This window comes from Octopus sinensis, linkage group LG4 (genome assembly GCF_006345805.1).
Source record: "Octopus sinensis linkage group LG4, ASM634580v1, whole genome shotgun sequence".
In the NCBI taxonomy this organism is placed as follows: domain Eukaryota; kingdom Metazoa; phylum Mollusca; class Cephalopoda; order Octopoda; family Octopodidae; genus Octopus; species Octopus sinensis.
In genome coordinates, this window is record NC_043000.1 from 49,501,851 (window position 1) to 49,525,414 (window position 23,564).

General features: G+C 31.3%; 1 protein-coding gene across 10 annotated transcripts in view; it reads left to right on the plus strand.

Annotated features, from left to right (window-relative positions):
- The window catches only part of LOC115210389 (bone morphogenetic protein 1), a 2,987,986-nt gene that overhangs the window by 588,221 nt on the left and 2,376,201 nt on the right, over positions 1–23,564 (plus strand). For all 10 annotated transcript variants that reach the window (XM_029778966.2, XM_029778967.2, XM_029778971.2 and 7 more), the window contains exon 4: positions 20,148–20,201. The gene's annotated coding sequence lies outside the window, so the exon portion shown is untranslated. The remainder of the gene's footprint in view (positions 1–20,147; positions 20,202–23,564) is intronic.

Sequence of the window (23,564 nt, forward strand, 5' to 3'; positions counted from 1 at the left end):
ATCCATTATTTTGTTGTTTTTACATCCACCACCCACCACTTGGGTACCCCATTTTTTCCCCATTGGTTCAACATTCCCTTGGTTCTTCAAAACTTCCTGCATCTTGGAGAGCAGCAACTAATGGAAGCTAATATATTTTCTGGCCCTGAAGAGAAAGACTAGTCTTGGGATACAATTTTAGCTGTGTTCTTGTGAAATCCTTGTTACAAATTTGTTACATGTTTCATATCAGGTTCAGGTATAGTGTAGTTTAGAAGTTTGCTCAGCAGTCATTTCAGGTTCAGTCCCACAGTGCAGCAACTCAAAAAAGTATTTTCTACTATAGCATGAGGTTAACTAAAGCTTTTGTGAGTAGATTTAGCAGACAGAAATTCAAAGAAGAATGTTGTATGTACATAAGTATGACTGTGTGGCAAGAAGCTTGCTTCTCAACCACATGGGTCCAGGTTCAGTCCCACTGCATGGCACCTTGGGCAAGTGTCTTCTATTATAGGCCTAGGCCAAAGCTTTGTGAGTGTATATGTGCATGCGTGTGTGTGTGTATATATATATATATATATATACATATATGTGCATGCGTGTGTGTATATATATATATGCGCATGCATATGTGTGTGTATAAATATATGTGCATGCATGTGTGTGTGTATATATATATGTGTGTGTGCATGCATGTGTGTGTGTCTTTGTGTATGTTTGTCCCCCATCACCATTTCACAACCAATGTCAGCGTGTTTACATCTCCATAACTTAGCAGTTTGGCAAGAGAGATCAACAGAATGAATACCAAGCTTTAAAAACAAAAGTACTGGGGTCGATTCATTTGACTAGAAATTCCTCAAGGTGGTGCCCCAGCATGGCCACAGTCTAACGATTGAAACAAGTAAATGATAAAAGATATATTTATATATATATAATTTTGGTATGGTACAAACTGTACAACATTAATCCCATCTATATACTTTCATTACAAAACACTTTCAGTCTTGAAACACAGAAAGACAAAGACTCTTGCTTCTTGATTTTATACCTCTTAAAGGTACCATGTCAATGCTAATAGAAGCAATTCTGACTAAAAGAAAAATCTAAGAAGAAAAAATTCCTTCTTTATGGTCACTCATTTAGCAAGAAATGGCAGCCCCCCCCCCTGAAGTCACACACTACAACCTTCAGAAATGTGGAAGAACACTGTATAGTAATGTAGTTCTAGATAGATTAGTGTCTTAAGAACAAAACAAGGAAGGTGTGTCTGGAATAACTTTGATCATACATTTTCTAGATCAGTGTCAACATGGTACTAAACAACGACCAAATCTAATATATTGTTGGATTTTCTATTGATCATATGTAAGTTATTTTATATAACACTATGAAAAAAAATAAATAGATGACTATAATTGTTATGAAGGATCATTAAATAAAGAGCATTCACACAGAAATTCCTGTGTTGACACTTGTTTACTTATTGGTTTTGTGAAGAGTGCTTTTTGCTAATGTAAGCTGTCTATCATCCATTAAAAATTGTACAATCAAGACAGCAAGCATCTTCATATTTCAATCCTTAATGAACTTGATTAATCAATAATGAAAATAAATTGATGGGGCCCATGATGTACAGTAGTACCACAACAATAAGTAAAATAAGACTAGCTAAGCAATATGTTTACCAAAGGAAAGAATAGACAATTAGGCTACATATAGTTAAAATTGTAAATTGAATTGAATCTTGGCAGATAGTTGATTATTTAGCACCAATGAGTTAATATTTTAGAATTTTTAAGTAGAAATTTGATAATATTAAGTTTGATTACCTAGCTGCCAGCTATGAAGAGACAGAAAATATTTTCTTGTGAGCTAGATTCATAATATCTTATTATCCAGCAAGGTTAAATATTAATTTCTTGTAGACTGAGAAATTTATTAATTTTTCTCATGGCTAAAGAGCAAATGAGATAAAATGTGACAAATTATTTGATTCCTTTCATTTGCTGCATAAGCTGGCATTGCTAAAATTCTCCCCATATCATTGAGTAAACCTTGACAGTGACTTCTCAAAGAGAATTGGACCATTTCCTCACCAGAACTTTCCTCACTGTCAGTCATTATCTGTATTCTGTGTAGTAGGGAGTTTTCAAACCCTTAGAAAAACTACAATTACAGAAAAGTGTATAATATATTTCTTTATTGCCCACAAGGGGCTAAACATAGAGGGGACAAACAAGGACAGACAAAGGGATTAAGTCGATTACATCGAACCCAGTGCGTAACTGGTACTTTATTTATCGACCCCGAAAGGATGAAAGGCAAAGTCGACCTCGGCAGAATTTGACCTCACAACGTAACGACAGACGAAATATGGCTACGCATTTCGCCTGTCCTGCTAACGTTTCTGCCAGCTCACCGCCTTCAGATTATCAGTGTAACTTACCTTTGAATTCCACCAATATTTTAAAAATTAGCTTTTCATTTGTAGATAAGAATTTCTTTCCTAATATTTTTTTTATTTCAAAAACAGTTTCCTTTTGCTTAATTTAATATTTTCTGCAAGATAAGACTTAATAATTTCTCGTATTTTTACCTCATAAAAAAATTATTAAAAAATTTTCAGTTGAATATTATCTATAAAATTCAATATTATTTTTTTAACTAATTAAATATGAAGACACTTGTTTCTTGATTATGTACCTGTTAGCAGAAAACACAATTCCTGTGTTAACAACATTAACAAAAGCATTCTCTACTCAAAACAAAATCCAACACAAGCCAATGAGAAAATCTCTACATAATCTGTTATTTATTATCATTCCTTGATAAAAATAATTCATATATCTATGTATGCCAAAGTTTTCTCATAAATGAACTAAAAGAAACCCAGCACCATATTTGATTTTGTTGCCATTCAGTACCAGATCAACACAAATCCAAACACCTATGATCAAATTTTTTCCATCATTTTTTGTTTTACAGGCATAATGTATTCAAAACTACTGATTATCTTCACTGCTGCAATAATCAACTTCTGCCTTATAACATTACTGTAACCTTACTGTGAATAATGGACTTACTATGACTACCTCCATCTTCTTAATAATAACTACCCTTAAATGATAACCAGTAAGTTTTAGTATTGTTATATTTTGGGATGGTCATTTTTTCTCTTTTTTTTTTGGCAAATAACCACATGCTCTTCAGCTCAGTTTTATTATTTTCCTCATTTTAGTGTCCTTTGTCTGAAATCTTTTATCACACATCCTGTGACCTCTTCAGTGACTCTCCATCCCACATGTCTCCCCTTGTCCTATTTAATAAAAACTGGACACATGGGATGGAGGGTTGCTGAAGAGGTCGCAGGATGTGTGACAGAAGGTTTCAGACAAAGGACACTAAAATATGAATAATGATAAAGCTGAGGTGAAGAATGAGTATATAGTGCATGTGGTTAATTATAAAAAAACCAAAAAAAAAATTACCATTCCAAAATATAACACTATCAGTTTCAATACAGGATTTCACATCAAGAATCTTGCAAAACATAAACATAATAAATTTTGGGCTTTTATTCATTTCCTACACTAACAGATATAGGATAGGTGTTCTCTCCATGAATATCAGGCATGCAATGCATGATGGACAACTAAAATTCAGTTTTAATATCTTTAATTTTTATGACTAATAACTTGAAAAGTGCATAAAATCATACAGATATGCTGTAGGTGTCGTATTATTATTATGAGCTGTAAAGTTATTATATTGTTTTGAGTTGTCAAATTAGATGCTCTGGCTTTAAAGTGGCAGTAATTGCCCCTGGGTATAGGTTAGAGATGTGATGGAGGGAGATCTCAGAGATTAGTATCCTAAATTAATATTATGTGCTATCTAGTTTCCAGGCAAATATGTTTAAGAAGCTAGACAAACTCACATTAGACATGATGCTGAGGTGAAGAATCTTCCTTTAAAATCAAAGATGGTCCTCAAATTATGATCAGGGTTAATGTTAGAGGAACTATGCTTCAGTTGTCTGCTTGACACCATCAAAACAGGTTACACAAGCATCTTTTTGTGATATTTGCAAATGGAATTTAGGATGCTAAACTTCAATATTTCTGAGAGAGTAAAAAAAAGCAAATAAGTGCTGTAATTCCAGTATGGTTGTCTAGGGTTTTTTTACAAGCTTTTGCTCACTTTTCAAATTTTTATTTTGTGGGTTATAGTTAGCCACTCTTTCTCTTCATTGCGAGTTCTCTCATTTCATTCTTTTGTCATTCTAGTACACAGATTGCCAACTCCATCACAATCTATCCACTTCCTATTTATGTCTCTCACTCTCCACACACAAACACACATACAAATACACACACAAACACACATACACATATCAATATGGAATTGATAACATATGAAAATAAAACAGAGCATACAAATTAAAATATATAAATATATTATTTATATACATTCCTTCTTTTGTATATGTGCACATGTGTATGTGAGTGTGTGTATGCATGTGCATACTTACATGCATGCATACACCTCATACGCACTCACACATCCATACACACATTCATTCACACACACACACATGTATGTATATATATATACACACACATACTCACACATGTCTGTGTATATATATATATATATATATATATATATATATACACTATTGCTGCTCTATGTATCCCTTGCAATTTCTTTTGCTTCTTTTCTTCCATTTTTATCTTTTGAGTATCTTGCTATTTGTTTCTCTCTTTATTCTTTTTTCTTCTCTGAACAGCTTGTAACTGTATAAAAGATTTATAGCAAGTGCTTTTTGAAAAGCCTTTAATTTTCTCCTCCTTTTATTTACTTATTTATTTATTCATTTGTTTATTTACCGAATCTCTTGATTTTATTATTGCCAGGGGGTGGAGATACACTTTGCTGTCACTCAGACCATTATTCCATTGCTCTCTTGTTCCATTGTTCTACCAGCCAGCATTTGCACGAAGATGTGCCACAAAAGGTCTCAAAAGGTTAGCCTAGCTATATGAATCCGAGTATGGCAGTGGAGGAGAAAAGAAAAAGAAGGATGGTGGATAAAATGAAAACAAAAATGAGACTAAGGAAGGGTTAGGAGAAATTGTTGAACATGTTTGTAGTGGTTCACATTGACGGAAAGATCTGATAATAAGGCCGAAAGTAAAGGAAATAGAAGGCGGGGTTCACAGATTTCAGCTGTGCTCTGTTGTCCAGGTAACAACTAATATTGATGAGAGTAGCTTTGTCAAGAATATTGAAAGGAGTTATTTTGGCAGACGATGAAAACAATATGATACAACATTTTGCTCTGAATATTTCATGAGGGTTTTGTTTGTTTGTGATGCTATGTTTTACGTATTTATTATTAGAGAGTTTCTCTGAATTTTTTTCTGTTATTTCTTCTTTTTGTTTTTAATTATTAGAGCAAAAACCTTAAGAATATGAAAGCATTTTCTATTTTCATTTCTGTTACCATATATATATATATATATATGCACAGGAGTGGCTGTGTGGTATATATATATATAGGTGCAGGAGTGGCTGTGTGGTATATATATATATATATAGGTGCAGGAGTGGCTGTGTGGTAAGTAGCTCGCTTACTAACTACAAGGTTCTGAGTTCATTCCCACTGCAGGGCACCTTGGGCAAGTGTCTTCTACTATAGCCTCGGGCCAACCAAAGCCTTGTGAGTGGATTTGGTAGATGGAAACTGAAAGAAGCCAGTCGTATATATGTATATATATATATATATATATATATATATATTATATATATATATATATATATATGTATAAAATAGAAAAGAGTGAAAAAAATACAGAAGGCTTGTTTTATAAGGTTAAAGAATATATTTAAGTTGTTATGTTAGAAAAATGTTATAAAATTTTGTGTATAGTAACATAGTTTTTGGAGAAATAACCGGTTTCGTGTAAACTTTTCAAATTTCTCAAATTTCTTTGCCTACATCGTGTCATGTCTTCGTTATAAAGTGTAAAGTAGAGTTCCAGGCAGAGAAACTCATCTCATTGAAGAAAAAGGAAAAAAATATAAAGCGATTGTCTCCCCTATACCGGAAGAAATCCCTGATTACCTCCCCCTGCCTGGAACTCTTCTTTACACTTGATAACGAAGACATGACATGATGTAGGTAAAGAAATTTGAGAAATTTGAAAAGTTTACATGAAACCGGTTATTTTTCCAAAAACTATGTTACTATACACAAAATTTTATAACATTTTTCTAACATAACGACTTAAATATATTCTTTAACCTTATAAAACAAGCCTTCTATAGTTTTTTTCACTCTTTTCTATTTTTTATACATCAAACTACGTGCTTTCACACACCAACTTTCTCACCTATATATATATATATATATATATATATATATATATATGTGTGTGTGTATGTTTGAGTGTCTGTGTTTGTCCCTCCAACATTGCTTGACCACCGATGCTGGTGTGTTTATGTCCCCATAACTTAGCGGTTCGGCAAAAAAGACTGATATAATAAGTACTACGCTTCCGAAGAATAAGTCCTGGGGTCGATTTGCTCGACTGAAACATGTAAAAGAGTAAAAGAATATATATATATATATATTTATATATATATATATATGGGTGGACAATCAGCAAAATTGCTAGAGTACCAGCCAGACAAACATGTCTTTGATGTTTAGTTATAGTTTTTATATTGTAAGTTCAAATCCTGTTGAGGCTGACTTCATCCTTCATCTTTCTGAAACTTAAATGAATAATTACCTGCTAACTACTACAACCGATATGGTTGACAATTATCTTTTAGCTTGAGCTTATGAGAGAAGTTAATGTATATATCTAACAAGAATAATGGATGGTAAATTCTGTAGAATGTCAGTAAAATGGAAGCAAAATAGTGTAATTAATTTCATAACTGAAAGAAAAATTTTAAGAAGAAAGTCAAAAATTCTATAATAATGAAATACACTTAGTTTCTATGTATGCACTGCTACAAGATTATAAGTATATTTTAATCAGAGAAATATTTAATTTTTAAATAGAGGTAAATTGCAAAATTAAAATGAAGGTAAACTAACTACAGTGCAATATAAATCTATCCTATCAATCTCAAGCTGGAAACACAAACTATCTGAAGTACTATTCAAATTTTAATATTGGAACACAAAATGTTGGCCAATGTTGGTGTCAGATCAATAGTACTTGTGTCACTGGCACGTAAGAAAACACCCACTACACTCTCAGAATGGTTGGAGTTAGGAAGGCCACCCAGCCATACAAACCTTGCCAAATCAGATCGGAACCTAGTGCAGCTCCTCAGTACACCAGTTTTCAGTTAAACCATCTGACCCATGCCAGCATTGAAAACGGACGTTAAATGATGATGATGGCAGTGATGATGATGATGACAACATAAGATGAATTGCTTCTAAATATTTGGTGAACTATTTTTTTATAATAGGTCTGCACAAGAAAATTTGTTCATGGCAATTCGACAACAATGGCAACTATTATTTTATCAATATTAACCTTAATTCAATTTTACTGATTCCTATCCCACTATCAGAATTGTCTACCAAGTGACATGTTTTTAATGACAAGTCAAGTTCACTGATCACATTTGATGTCCTACAGCAGATTTAATAAATCTTTGAGAAATGTTAATTGAATGGAAATAATTATTAGAAAGTGAACATGATAAGAATTTAATTAGAAATTAGCATCCAGCATCTTACATTTCCATATTTATTGTAAGATTTCATTCTGCTCCACAGATGTTTAAACATGATGGAAATTCTATATTGAAGATGTATCATATTTCAAGCGTTAATTTGTTCTTAATGAGTTTGCAATATTCAATTTTTCTCAAGGTTAATTAAACTTTGTCACTTTGTAAGTTGGTGAAATAGGTTCCAGTGATTAATATATCAATTAGATGGGGTGCTTTAGTCTGTAATCTATTTTCTACATTCAAGCTCCTATTCCTATCCATATTATCAGAATGTAGCAAATATTTTCCTAGTTCTTATCTTAAATTATCATGACACTCCGCATTTATTCACAACAATCTCTATATCTTATAAAGTAATCTTTGTCTGGTAGAGTCAGTAAAGACTGTTCTTTGCTGAGGAGGTCTAATATGATTCAGACATGCCTGGAAATATCATTCTACTACAAGTGAGACACACTCTTTAATGCATGGTCCACATTCTCTTTTAACAAGTAATTACATCGTGGAAAATCTATTTAAGCTATCTAAAAATACACAAAATCTTTTCTGTATATGTCAAACTTCTTGTCATACCACTGTTACTTGTTTACTGGTATAATGGTGTGACAAAAGTGTTGATACCTCAATAAATAAATGTAAATTTAATGTAATAGCTTTTTATGAGTTCTTAAATGGTTAAAATGGCTCTTTTCCCATGTTGCTTCAATTTCTACACACAGTCTCAGATTAAGTCATTTGGCAGTCAAATACAACTCTGAAATATTGTTTAATTAACTTTGATATTTTGATTAGTTCAAATTTTGGTGTTATGTCTCCTGCCTTTCTTGACCATAATTGATCCTTAATCCAACCAGTGTATTTATTTATTAATTAAAGCATCTTGGTTTACTACATTAAGTACACCAACACTGATCTTTCCTTAAGCTAATCTACTATGACACAGGCATAGTCAATTGTTAGTCATCATTTTTATTTTACCCCATGACTACCTTGATCAAATAGTCCCATAATCAAAGGTGATACAGATCTAACTATTACATCTTTATTTCATTTTAGTAAATGTAACACTGAATTATTGTATACATTTTTTCGAGGGTAGGCTATACTTTAAGACAGTAGTGTGTGAAATGAGAAAATGTTGTTAGTTGAAGCTTTGTTTAAGCAGCACCTAGAAGATTTATTATCTGTGACTTGTTGAACTTCATTGCTATTTTAGCTGTCAACATCATCATTTTTAAGTCTTAAAATTTGAATAGTGAAATATGTGGTTTTTCATTTAAAACCGCAGGAGTATATTAATGAAGATTTAGCAGCTATAGTGTGCACATTGCATGATTATAGAGACACTTTTGTAAGAGTTCTAGTCTTGAATATTGTTTAAATATGATAAAAATTTGTCATAACTGTTGCATTTTATATTAGAATCCTTTTATTTTGCTATACAATCTACATGTATAAGTAGAGTGTGAATTTTATTAAAATGCTAAGTTTCAGAAGAAATGAACATTAAGTATCAAAACCAGGTGTGTAATATATATTATAACTGCTATTTCTATCAAATAAATAGCCATTCCCAGTTGAATGAAAATGACATACACAAAATTCACATGTAAATTTCTGTGTATGTGTGTCAATGTATATTCCCACACATGCAGGTGGGTATGTGAGTATGCATGCACCTGTATACATGTAATATATGCAGTTTAAAAATTTAGGTATTAGTAGCCAAAGACAACATTTTCAAAGGTAAATTTATTTGATGCAGTGATATATTTACGGTAATTATCTTCTTGTATATAATTACATATGCCAAGTATGTATTGTCTATGTAGCTACATACAAAACTGACTAATTATGCTTCTAATTTGATACATAAGCAAGTGAGATTGTTAAAATGAGGTTGAAGAACAAAATTGCTTCATTAAGCTAAATGGTTTCCTAATAATGGAAGTATTTGTATATGGGTTTGTCAGAAAAGAAAGAGCAGTATAAATAACCTATTGCAGAGTCCCTGGCTTTAGTTAGGATGAGTTAGGAAGAAACCAGGATCCACAGGTTGGAAGAGTATTCCATAAGCAATTGGGTTATCTTATCCTCAAACTTGGTGAGAAAACCAGCAACAGAATAAAGTCTATTAAAAGGACCCACCACTAAGATATTGGCCTCTGCTCTTGGTCTTGTGCCACATCTCCCCTGGTGCTCCTGAGCCACTTGTCTCTCTTCTTTTCATATCTACTATATAAGCCCCACAGTATCCGCTACACATGGCCTTCCTCCTAGAATGTTGGTTCTCTAGAATTCAATCCATGCTTAAGTTTTTCCATATTGCTGTCAAATTGCAACAGATAAAGCAGAAAATTAATGGCATAAACTGACCAGTCTCAAAGAGTCAGTGAGGTGATGGACACTGCCTCTTTCCTCAAACCTAGCAAATTAAAAAAGAGTTAATATGGAGTTAATCTCAGCAACCAATTAAGCCCATTACACAATAGCACATACTTTGTAGGTGAGAGGCTTCCACACACTTTCTGTCTACCCAAATTTGTCTTATATTGCTGCAGTAAGGTGAGGCCTATGACAAAAAATATACAGTATGAAGTGATGTTGAACTTGGAACTATTTGATTATGGAGCAAACTTTAACAACAGCCATTCCTGCACCCATATAGTAATTAAGGTCTTTTCATATAGCTGACAGAAAATTTGAAGAAGCTTGTAATTTCTCCATTTGTAAATAAATATTAAAAATATTAAAACGAAAAACAAAAAGTAAAAATCAATAAATTCAAAATAAAAATAGAATTATAACATGACAGAAATTTTATTGCCATTTCAAGCAGCCAGTGAAGCATCTGTCAAATTATGCAATTTCACTGAATTTAATTTAATTGAATTCAAATCCTCACTGAAACCATCATGTTGTGCCCGTAAGCAGTGCACTTAGTCCAGCTTGTATCACTTTCATGAAAAAACCAAAAATATGAAAACATGTTAACATACCTTAAGGAGAGGATGTCTCTAAAGCCTTTAATTGGAAACATTTCTTTGCCACGCAACAGCATACATGTGTATTTTGTTGTTTGCTTTTTGCTGGATTGATACTTGTTGATGCTGTCCACAACAGTTTTCTAGTGATTTGTATGTACTTCATTTTACCAGTCTAAGAAAACAAACCCTTCTTTCCTCTTTTATAAGTGATTATTTAGCAATAGGAAGGGTACTTGGTTGTTAGAACATGCAACCATGCTTCTAAAAACATTTTCTACTCATGCTAGCCTGAAAGTAAAACAGGGAAAAAAAAATTGTTTTTCCAACATTAATTGAAAATCTTGTAATTAATTGTTTAGTAATTGATTGATATTCTTAAGTACGATAATTTTTTTAAGAAAATGAAGTTGAAACATTTAAAATAAAAATAACTTTACCATGATTGTTCTGTGAACTTTAAAAAACATCAGTCTGAGTATTAGTTACTGAGGGAATTCTTGAGTTTCTGTGTTGAGAGTGAGAAATATTTAAAGAGCAAGAGTGAATCGCAAGTACAGAGGAACTTGTGGACTGGCATTTTTAATGAGAAAAATAGTGAATCTTTAATGTTACAAATTCTTAGCCGTGCTATTTATAATTAAATTGCTGTTTTGGCCTTGAAGCTTAAACCACATTTTATTATAGATTTTTAAAAACGTTCTCATTGGGTGATTTCAAATTGAAAGACAGCATAATTTCTTCTGCAAGGAGGTGATACCCGTCCTTACCATATTTGGTAGATTGACTTGATAAATTACTGCATTAGCTAAATGCCCAATAAACCACACCCAAGTGTCAGAAAAAATGTAAAAACAAATTGAATAATGATAGTAGATGAGGAGGTCACATAGCTGAAATGTTCCTTTTGATACCAACATACCGCTTGGTTCTATAATACAAATTCCTTGTTTTTAAGTGATCTAAATTAAAACTTTCCCTCAAAATTTCATGTTAATTTGTTATTTTATTTTTCTATTATTTTCAATATTAATTTAAACAATGACAGTGTATTTCAACATAAATATGGTAACAAAAGGATTAATCAGAGCATATTGTTTGATCAGAGGCAGATTTGGCATGTTGCACAGCAGCTATGACACTAATATCTCTATCATCACTTTATTCATTTCTGTGGCAACTAACACCAAAATCTGTGGGCTTACAGAAATACACAGGACAGTGAAGAATGAAAGAATGAACAGGCAAACAATTGGCATCGGTTTGGATTATAGTAGTTATGTATTTAAATGTAATTGCTGAGTTGTTACAATAGAGCAGATAAAAAGAAAGTAAGGTGAGCAAATACTCTCTTACAGCTGTTTCAAGAATAAATGTGCTTATGGTGTATTTCCCTTCAAATGAAAATAAACTATGTATATATAGTAGCATTTTATTCCATCTTAAGAGAGAACTAACAATCACTTCCATCGTTAGAGAGAGAATAAGGCTGATCTTTAGTAGTAGGCTTTGGTCTACTACTAGCTAGTGTGGAGGCAATGAAGAGAATGCAGCATGTCCAGATTATTATATCTTACACCATATAATTCACCACTTCATGCTAGATTGAACAGTATGATTCTCAATTAGGTGGAAACTTGGTTTAACAGGAAAGATGGATCTACTCTCAGGACAAAGAATTCTTCAATACAAGTTGCTTGCTCTCGGTCTACACAAAAGCAACAAGGAGCTGGTGATGGAATATTTATGCACTTACTTGGCTCCATAGAATTAACAGTTAAATTTCACCATACCAATTTTTTGAATAAAGAATATACTGGATAATGTAATCATTGACAAAATGCAGCACAGTAAAAATTACAGTGTATGGTTGGAACACTGGTCAAATGTCAGAGCACCTGGTCAACTGATTATCAATATGATCAGGAGAAGAAACGTTTGGTCATTGTTTGCACACAGGACAACAATATAAAGATTTTGACCTATTGGGTGCAAGCGTGGCTGTGTGGTAAGAAGCTTGCTTCTCAACCACATGTTTCCAGTTTCAGTCTCACTGAATGGCATCTTGGGCAAGTGTCTTCTAGTATAGCCTCATGCCAACCAAAGCCTAGTGAGTGGACTTGGTAGACAGAAACTGAAAGAAGCCCATCATGTGTGTGTGTGTGTGTGTGTGTTTGTGCTGCCATCACTACTTGACAACCAGTGTTGGTATGCTTACCTTGTGGTTCAGCAAAGGAGACTGACAGAATAAGTACTAGACTAAAGAAATGTCCTAGGATCGATTTGTTCAATTAAATCCCTTCAAGACAGTGCTCCAGTATGGCTGCAGTCAAATGACTGAAACAAGTAAAAGAATAAAAGAATATTAGACCCCATCAACATAGTAACGTCCAACACAGGCATGAGCAACCTTGTTTGGGAAGCAGGTTGCATAAGCAGGCAGGCTGCATTATTAAAAAAGAATTCAAGATAATCTTTTTGTGGTATGCCATTCAGGGAGTCCTGTAGACAGCAGCTTGCTCTTGACTGGTCTAACACACCGTTGTTCATGAAAATCCCCAATTCGTCAAAATTCAGACTGACAAACTGCTATATTCAATAAAGTTAAATAGTTTAAAATGTTTTAAGCTTATCCAATACCATGGGGAAGAAAAAATAATTATATGGATGAAAAATCTTTTCTCATCTCATTGATAATGAAGGAAGGAGCAAAAAATTATGCTAATGTTTTTTTTCATTTTATATTTTTTTATTGGCATTTATCAATGGGTGAGCTGCTGGTCTATTCAAGCTTGTTGATCAGCTGATGTAGATTTGTACAGATAAAATGTTACAAATGATTTTTGGCTAGTATAATTTGTATAATTAGAAATAAAATTTGCGAAGGAAATTTAACTGAAATTGGTAATTCCTATGAATGCTATTTACAAAAGTTGTTAATTCCTTCCTCTAAGCAAGTGAATTAACTATGAGAGGTTAATGTTTATATATATAACACAGGTCCAGTTGATCTAAACCAATGAGAAGGCTGGAAAACAACACCATTTGAAAGTAAAAGCAAAATCCTTCCTCCTCAAATAAAAATAACAAATAATGGTTCAAAACAATAAAAGAATGTCTATATTCATTGAGCTTTATGTTAAATTTAAGAGAAGAAAGAGAAAAAAACTAATTGGAAAATGATAATTATTTGAATAAATATAAAGTTGATACTAAAATGATTTTAAAAAATTATTTTAAATAGCATTTCTTAAAATAAGGTAAAGTGAAAAATATTTCAAGAAATAGCATGTTTTCAAATCTTAAAATATAAGATATGAATGAAAAAATAGCATTTTACCAAAATATGTTAAAATATAAGATATAAATTAAAACAAAAAATTTGTGAAAATAAGTTCAAAAATATAAAATAAATTTTAAAAATAAGATTTTATCAAAATAAATCAAAACATAAAATAGAAAATAGAAAAATTACATCAAAATATTAAAATATAAAATACAAATTAAAAAACACTATTTTATCAAAACAAGCTAAAATATAAAATATACATAAAATACATATAAAATGTATATAAAATACAAAACATAACTAATACTCTATCAAAATAAGTCAAAATAAAAATATAAGACAAAATAACAATTTTTCAAAATAAATTAGATGAATTCAAACTGCCATTTTTTCCACTCGTTTTATTACATTTTATAATATTTTATATTTTATTCTGAAGAAATTTCTTCTTGTTCTTAGAATAAATCATTGGAGTGTAGATATGGCATCTAGTATTTTAGATCAACAAGTTACTATGGTTCAACAGGTTTGGATTTGTGGAGGTATTTTTGTTTTGTTTTTGTTTTAACTTTTGATAGATTAGTTATGTTATATATTTTATTTATTTGTCTATTTTTTATTTAGCTTGAATTTGAAAACCCTTCACAAATTATTGCTATGATTAATCATTGGTTCGAATAGATTTCTGACATTATAAATACTATGGTTCATAATAAAGTAAAAATAAGCTATTTCTTTCTTATTTAAGAAAAATAGCACACCCTTGCTCACAAACAAAAAATCATAAAATGAATACAGAAGAATCAAATTTTTCAGCTGGAGTGTGGAACGTCTCTCTTTCATTCTTTCTTTCTCTGTCCCCTCCTTCTCTCTATCTCTCTGTCTTTGCCTGTCTGTTTCTCTCTCTCTCTCTCTCTCTGTATTTTCACTTTCTTAGAGAAGCTGATGTTATTCACATATCCTCCTCTTGAAGAAGCACACACATTATACACACTCATTCTTTTTACTCTTTATCTCTTTTTCAAACGTACACATATGCACACACATACACACATACATAAATATACACTCATATACATCCATTCTTTCTCTCAACTTATCTTCATTTGGTCAAGAAGAAATATCCCAATAAATATACATGCAAAACAAGCATGTGAATATATTGTGAAGTTAGATAGATTGATTGATAGATAGACAGATAGATAGATAGATGGATTGTGAATATATCATCATCATCATCGTTTAACGTCCGTTTTCCATGCTAGCATGGGTTGGACGGGTATTTTATATATATATATATATATATATATTTATATATATCATCATCATTTATATTTATATATACCATATCACACACACACATGTATACGTACATGTACCATATCTCACACACAGTCACACATATATATATACATATATATACATATATATACATATGTGTATGTGTGTATGTATGTATCATGTACATCATATATATATCATCATCGTGTGTAATATAGTATATATAAATATAAATAATGATGATATATATATATATATATATCATCATCATCATTTATACTTATATATACCATATCACACACATACATATATACGTATATATACCATATCTCACACACACACACACACACATATATATATATACGTATACATACATATGTGTATGTGTGTATGTATGTATCATGTACATCATATATATATATGTATATATCATCATCAGCCTCATTCTTTAATGTCCTCTTCCCCACATGTTTACATGCACATATATGTGTTTACATGCACACATACATCTTTCTAAGTATCAGTAAATATGAATAAACGCATACAAATATCTACAAATATCTAAGAAGAGCTGTAAAAGATTTCTGTTTGATATGTACTGAATCTCATATTTATCACATGATAACACAGTTCATAAGTTTATAACTTATATTTCCTGACAGTGTGTGTCCAATAAAATGTTTGACACATCACACTTTTTATAGGTGCAGGTATGGTTGTGTAGTTAAGAAACATGTTTCACAACTATCAGATTCTAGGTTCAATTTCACTGCACAGGCTCTGGCCAAATATCTTCTACTATAGCCTTGAGTTTACCAATAATTTGTGAGCAGAATTTGATAAATAGAAAGAAAACAAAACTATAACAAATAACCCTCACTAATATCTTAGAAAGCAAGGAAGGCCTTCTGCATATTCTGGTCATACTATTATTCTGTTACTCTTCATCTCCACATTTGTTCTTCACTGCAAGTCATCCTCATTCTTCTATTTTTCCCCCAACACACACACACACAACACACACACACACACACACATGCACACACACACACACACGCACACACACACACACACCACACACACACACACACACACACGCACACACACACACACACACACACATATATATATATATGGATATATATACGTATGTACATATGAGTGCATATGTATCATTATATATATATACACATCCATATATATATGTGCATCCATATGTACATATACGTATATATATATATATATGTATAGATCCATATATATATATATATTATATATATATATACATATATATACATATATATACATATATATACATATATATACATATATATACATATATATACATATATATACATATATATACATATATATACATATATATACATATATATACATATATATACATATATATACATATATATACATATATATACATATATATATATACATAAATATATATATATATACATAGATACATACATACAGATGTAGTGTTCCATAACCAGTTCAGAACATTGATTCAGAGATCATAACATACCTCCTATGTAGCTATATTGTTAAACTAGTTGTAAGAAGATACATCAATATTATATTCACTGATGATTTTATAGTGCCACTAAGGGCATAACAAGATAACAAGGAAATCGACAAAACATGGTAATAAATCAGATATAGCTTTTGTTTGTTGGTGGATGATGGTAAAAAGTTTCAATTTTTATTATTTCTATCATAAAGATGTATTTATTTGGGAGTAGAGTTGTTGGTTTGAATACAGCACCCTTTTAAGCTGTTAAAAAGCTTATCTATTTTTGTTTAGAAGCAAAGCTTTAAATAAATGTGTCTCAACCATTTCTTTTTTTGTCAATGGACCGTTTTGATTCTTATTTTATTTTGATGGCCCCTCAGTATTTAAAATGTTATTAGAAATTATATAAAAAAATTGTTAAATTATTGTATTGTAGAAGTATAACTAATTTATTGCAGATAAATTTTAACAAAATCTTATATGGACCCCCCAAGGCCAAAATGGACCTTGGTTGAGAACCATTGTTTTAAATGATATATAGTTTATTTCTATCTTTGTTTTCCTTCTTTACTATTACTTAAGAAAATATGATTTTTCTCTTGACAAAAAGCCATTCAGAAGAAATTTTATTTTACAGGTATTCACAATTTTTTTAATCCTCAGCTTGAAATCCTGAAATATTCTTTAGTATTTCAATCTAGCAAATTAAAATAAATAAATAAATAGATACATGAATAAATAAATAATAGTTGCTATGGATGGACAAATACATATTTCTTTGTATAATGAGGGATTTGACTCCCTAAACTGCAGTTGTAAGTAAATATAAATAAATGGTATACATGGGCATATATGCAAAGTTAGGTTTTTGAGGTCTGCTTCATAACTACATGGTTTCAGGGTTAGTCCCTTTGTGTGGCACCTTTGGCAAGTGTCTTCCACTATAACCTCAAGTTGATTAAAGCCTTGTGAGTGAATTTGGGAGATGGAAACTGAAAGCAGTTCATTGTCAGTGACACATAAATGACACCCATGCCAGTGACACATTAAAGGTACCCATGCCAGTGAGACATAAACGGCATCTAGTACACTCTGAGGAGTGGTTGTTGTTTTGAAGGGCATCCAGCCATAGAAATCAAGCCAGAACAGACTAGAGCTTAGTGCAGCCCTCTGGATCACCAGTTCCAGGTAAACCATTTAACACATGCCAGCATGGAAAATGGACACTAAATGATACTGATACATATACTGCTTGACAACCAGTATTGGTGTCTTTAAATCCCCATAACTTAGTGGATTGGCAAACGAGACTGATAGAATAAGTACCAAGTTTTAAAAAAATAAGCACTAGTGTTGATTCATTTGACTAAAATTCTTTAAGGCAGTGCCCCAGCATGGCTACAGTCTGGTGACTGAAACAAGTAAAAGATGAACGATAAGCTAACCAGAGATGGATTGTTTAGCATGGTAGAAATAATGGCTTAATCTCACTCAAACTACATCATACCATCTTAAAAAAAAAGACATTGGATAATATTACAGGACTATATTACTTAAAAACAAGTGTTGCTAATGGCTTGAATGGCTTTCATTAAATAGATATGCTAGATCAGAGAGAATTTGGGATACATCATCATCATCATCATCATCGTTTAGCGTCCGCTTTCCATGCTAGCATGGGTTGGACGGTTCAACTGGGGTCTGGGAAGCCAGAAGGCTGCACCAGGCTCAATTTGGTAATATATTTCTGTTGAAAGACACTGCCTCTTTGTTTCAAGTAATTTTTTAAATAATAAAGAATTTAGTAAAATAACTTCGTCATTGTTAAGCTTGTGTTTGAAACATAAATTGCTTTCAAATATTGATACAAGGCCAGCAGTTTTGAGGGAAGGAGATAAGTTGAATTCACTGACCCCAGTGTTTTACTGGTGCTTATTTTATCAACCCTGAAAGGATGAAAACAAAGTCAACGATGGCAGAACCAGAGCTTGAACTCAGGATGTAAAGATGGATGAAATGTTGCTGAGCATTTCACCTGGCATGCTAACCATTCTGCCACCTCACCATTTTGATTGGAACATAAACTATCATGAAATTTCGATGGAAGATATTAATTTGGATCATTTTAAAACATGACATTTGTATGATAAAACCGGGGTCGGTCTTAGATGGAGTTTTATCAAAAAGGCTGATGCTTTAGCACCCAAATAGATCTGTCAAATGTTATACTTATTTATTCACAATATTTTGAACTGATTGAGCATTTTCTCATGGCTTTATGATTTATTTTGATGATGCAATTGTTTATTTTTAGAATAACATTGTGGAGTATGTGTGAGAGGTCGGATCTGGATGGTCTGGACATAAAACAGATGCAATATTTGGGCTGGTTTAAATGCACAATGTTTAAGCAACATCTGCATCAATTTTACCCCTTTACTGGTATCATGTTCTAAAACATCAACAAAGAAATAAGGAAATATGAATTTGATTTCTAAATAGCAATCTGCTTTTATACAATTTTGGCTGTACACTGTATTCTTTAAATTGGGAAAATGCATTCTTCAATTAAACCTTTCTTGAAACTAACATGTATTTTTTTTTTCTAAATAAAAGAATCTAAATTAATATAAGAGTATTGCAAATCTAAAATGAGTTCTCTTGAGCTTTGCAGTAAAATATATTTTTTCTTTATTCTGTCATATTCAATGAGCTTCCTCAGATGCAATCAGCAAATACTGGCACTCAGCTTTCTTTTATTTCTGTAAGTCTTTAGGCAACACATTTTATTATAAACTTTGGGATGCTTTTAAAAAGAAGCTTATAATTTAAGAAGCTTTTAATTTTACCTTTATTTATAGAATTATCTAGAATCTATTTAATTGGTGCATATTTTTTCTTCATTTACTTTTACTTTCCATGCTATTGAGATGAGAAAAGATTTTCTCTATTCAATGTTAAAATCTCAAAAAAAAAAAAAGACTCCCCCTCCCAAAACGATAATAAACACATATGCATCTTCAAGTATACACGCACGATGATGATATATATATATATAATAAATACACACACACATCTTTGATGACTGCCTTAATTTTTGTAAGTTTTTTTCTCCCTCATAGCAACTTGCACATTAGAAGTTTTGTATTCTGGGAAACGGTATTATTGCAGAAATACATTAAGAGAATGAATCAATCTCTACAAGAAGACATTATATATATTTATATGAAATACATAAATAAATAAATTTCTAAATTCCCTCATTTGACTTTGTGTTGGCTGAAAGTTATGTTTAATGTTTTCAATTGAATATTTTCAGGTTGATTCCAAGACTGAATAAGCCTCGCAAGTTATGGATGTCCCAAGACAGAAGGTAAAGCTAACATATTAATATTTTATGACTAAGGAAATAGATGTGGATGGAGTAGAATCTCATGTACATTATGTATATATATATTATATATATATAGTATTATATCTGTGTATAAATGTATAACTACATTTATATATATGTGTGTGTATATATATACATATATATATATATTATATATATATATACATATATGTATATATATATAATATATATATATATATATATATATATACATATATATATATATATATATACATATATGTATATATATTATATATATATATATGTATATATATATGTGTGTGTATGTATATGTGTATATATGTATATATATATATATATATATATACATATATGTGTATATATATATATATATATATATATACGTGTGTGTGTGTATATATATGTGTATATATATGTATATGTACATATGTATTTATATAGATGTGTGTATATATATGCATATGTACATATGTATATATATGTGTGTGTATGTATATGTGTATATATATGTGTGTGTACATATATATATATGTGTGTGTATATATATGTATATATATATATAAATATATACATACATCTATTTATAAATACATGTTTGTTTGTATACGTATAAATTTATGGAAAATGTTTGTGTATGAATGTGTATATGTGTTATATATATATATATATGTATATAAATATAAATATATACACACACTTTTCATATTTAAAATGCCAACCAAGTCACATATCCATTTTTATTTATTTAATTTTTGGGGGTTTCCTCTCACTTGCATGGCAGAAGAAAGCAGCAGCTGGGCTGAGAGAGGTAGAACTGCGATAAAGAAAAATAGATTTGATAAATAAATGGTTAGGTGAAAGATTGACAGATTGGAATGGAAGAAGAAAAAAGAAATAGTTAACTGTCATCTAACAATCAAGTGAGCAGAAAGAGAAATAAAGTATGGATTGGAAGTAAGTGAGAGATGGAAAAAGATTCCATGAGGAAGAGAAATAAGGTGAGAAGAGGAAAAACAGAGCTCTTCACAAGGGAGAGGAATTATGATTATAAGGCATTGATATAACAGAAATTTGAATAATAGGGAGAGAGAGAGAGACAGAGGCAAAGATATTTGTATATGATATAGAAGTGGTGGAAGAGGCAGTATGAAAGGAAGGGAAGAGATGGAGACAGATTTTGAATGTTGGAGAAAGCATGGCCATAGTCCAATGACTGAAATGAGTGAGTGGTGAAAGCAAAAGATATGTACGTATGTATATATTTTTATATATATATATATATATGTGTGTGCGTGCGTGTGTATAGAGAGAAGGAGAGAGAGAAAGAGGAAAGCTAATGAAGAATGTGAGGTAGCGCAGGAGTGGCTGTGTGGTAAGTAGCTTGTTTACCAACCACATAGTTCCGGGTTCAGTCCCACTGCGTGGCACCTTGGGCAAGTGTCTTCTACTATAGCCTCGGGCAGACCAAAGCCTTGAGAGTGGATTTGGTAGACGGAGACTCAAAGAAGCCCATCGTATATATGTATGTATATATATATATATATCGTGATGCACATATGCCATTTGAATATGGCTAACCCATAAGGGTGGATGCTACTGTAGTTTGTAGCCCCAGGAAGATACCTCCTCCAGCTGGCCATAGACACACTATCTGTGTCCTGTCAGTATTTGTGAAGGGGAGTCATCCTACCCGTCTTCAACACATGATACACACGTACCCGAGTTTCAAGGTGTTTACCTTTCATCAGCGTGTGACAATCATGGTTGTCGACGAGAAGTCAGATCCCTTCACAAATACATATACTTTTTATGGGTTAGCCATATTCAAATGGCATATGTGCATCACGATGTGTTACCGCTACTGTTTATAACTCGCTCTGAGATTTATCATTATATATATATATATATATATATATATATGCGTGTGTGTGTTTGTGTGTCTGTGTTTGTCCCCCAAGCATTGCTTGACAACCGATGCTGGTGTCTTTATGTCCCCGTTACTTAGCGGTTCTGCAAAAGAGACTGATAGAATAAGTACTGGGCTTACAAAGAATAAGTCCTGAGGTGAAGTTGATCGATTAAAGGTGGTGCTCCAGCATGGCCGCAGTCAAATGACTGTGTCAAGTAAAAGAAAAAAGAGAAAATAGAGAGTGGCACTAATTACTGAGTGTGTAGGAAAGTATGATGCATCTAATGGTAAAAGGACAAAATGAAATAGAAAAACCGACAAAAGAGCTGTAAAGAAATTTTATGAATTGCTGAAAGGAGGCTGAAAAAGCAGCATCATTTTTAACTGGTAGAATGCTAGTATATATATATATATATATATAATATATATATATATACATCTATCTGTTTGTGTGAGTGTATGTATATACAATTCTCATAGACACATATGTAGGTGTATATATATATATATATATATATATATATGTTGTTTACATCTATATATACATATGCATATATACGTATATATGTATGCATATATACACACATATATATGAATGGATATATATATATATATTTATTTATATATATACACATATACATACTTATATGTATATATACACACACACATATACATACTTATATAAATATATTTCCATATATACTGTATGAGTTTTTAAAATATCACATATATATATATATATATATATATATATATGTGTGTGTGTGTGTATATGTTTAAAGGCAAAAGTGGTGAAAGACATCACGTAATATTTTGTGTTTCAGGTACCTTGTTTCAATTGATTTACTATAAATATATTTTGTTTAAATAGGCAACATTCGTTTGAAGAAATAGTGATCTGATTTTTGCCGAAGCCAAATCTCAAAACTTTCTCTGGGTGACACAAGTGATGGTTTACTTATATTAATTCGATGAGGGTTGTTAAACACAATCCTTCAAATCTAGAGACATTGGAAATTAATATCTTCTAATATATATGTATATGGTCTGGTGACTTTTGTGCGGAATCTTCTTTCTAACTTATTCTTTACACCTCATATATATTTATACAGATATACACAAACACTTGAACGTAAAAATAAAGGCAAGTTTATATGTGTCTCTGTTTGGCTGTGTATATGTGTGTGTGTGTGTATATGTGTATGTGTATATATATATATATGTATATATATATACATGTATATATATATATATATATGTATATATATATACATATATACATATATATATATATATATACATGTATAACAAAGTGGAGTTGTAGTGTACCGCACGAGTGGAATTATATACCAAAGAAGATTTGAAATTGCAATTTTAAAAGGTATTTATTTACTTGACCGGTTTCACTCTTTGGAAAAAAATTGTCACAATCTTTTTCCAAAGAGTGAAGC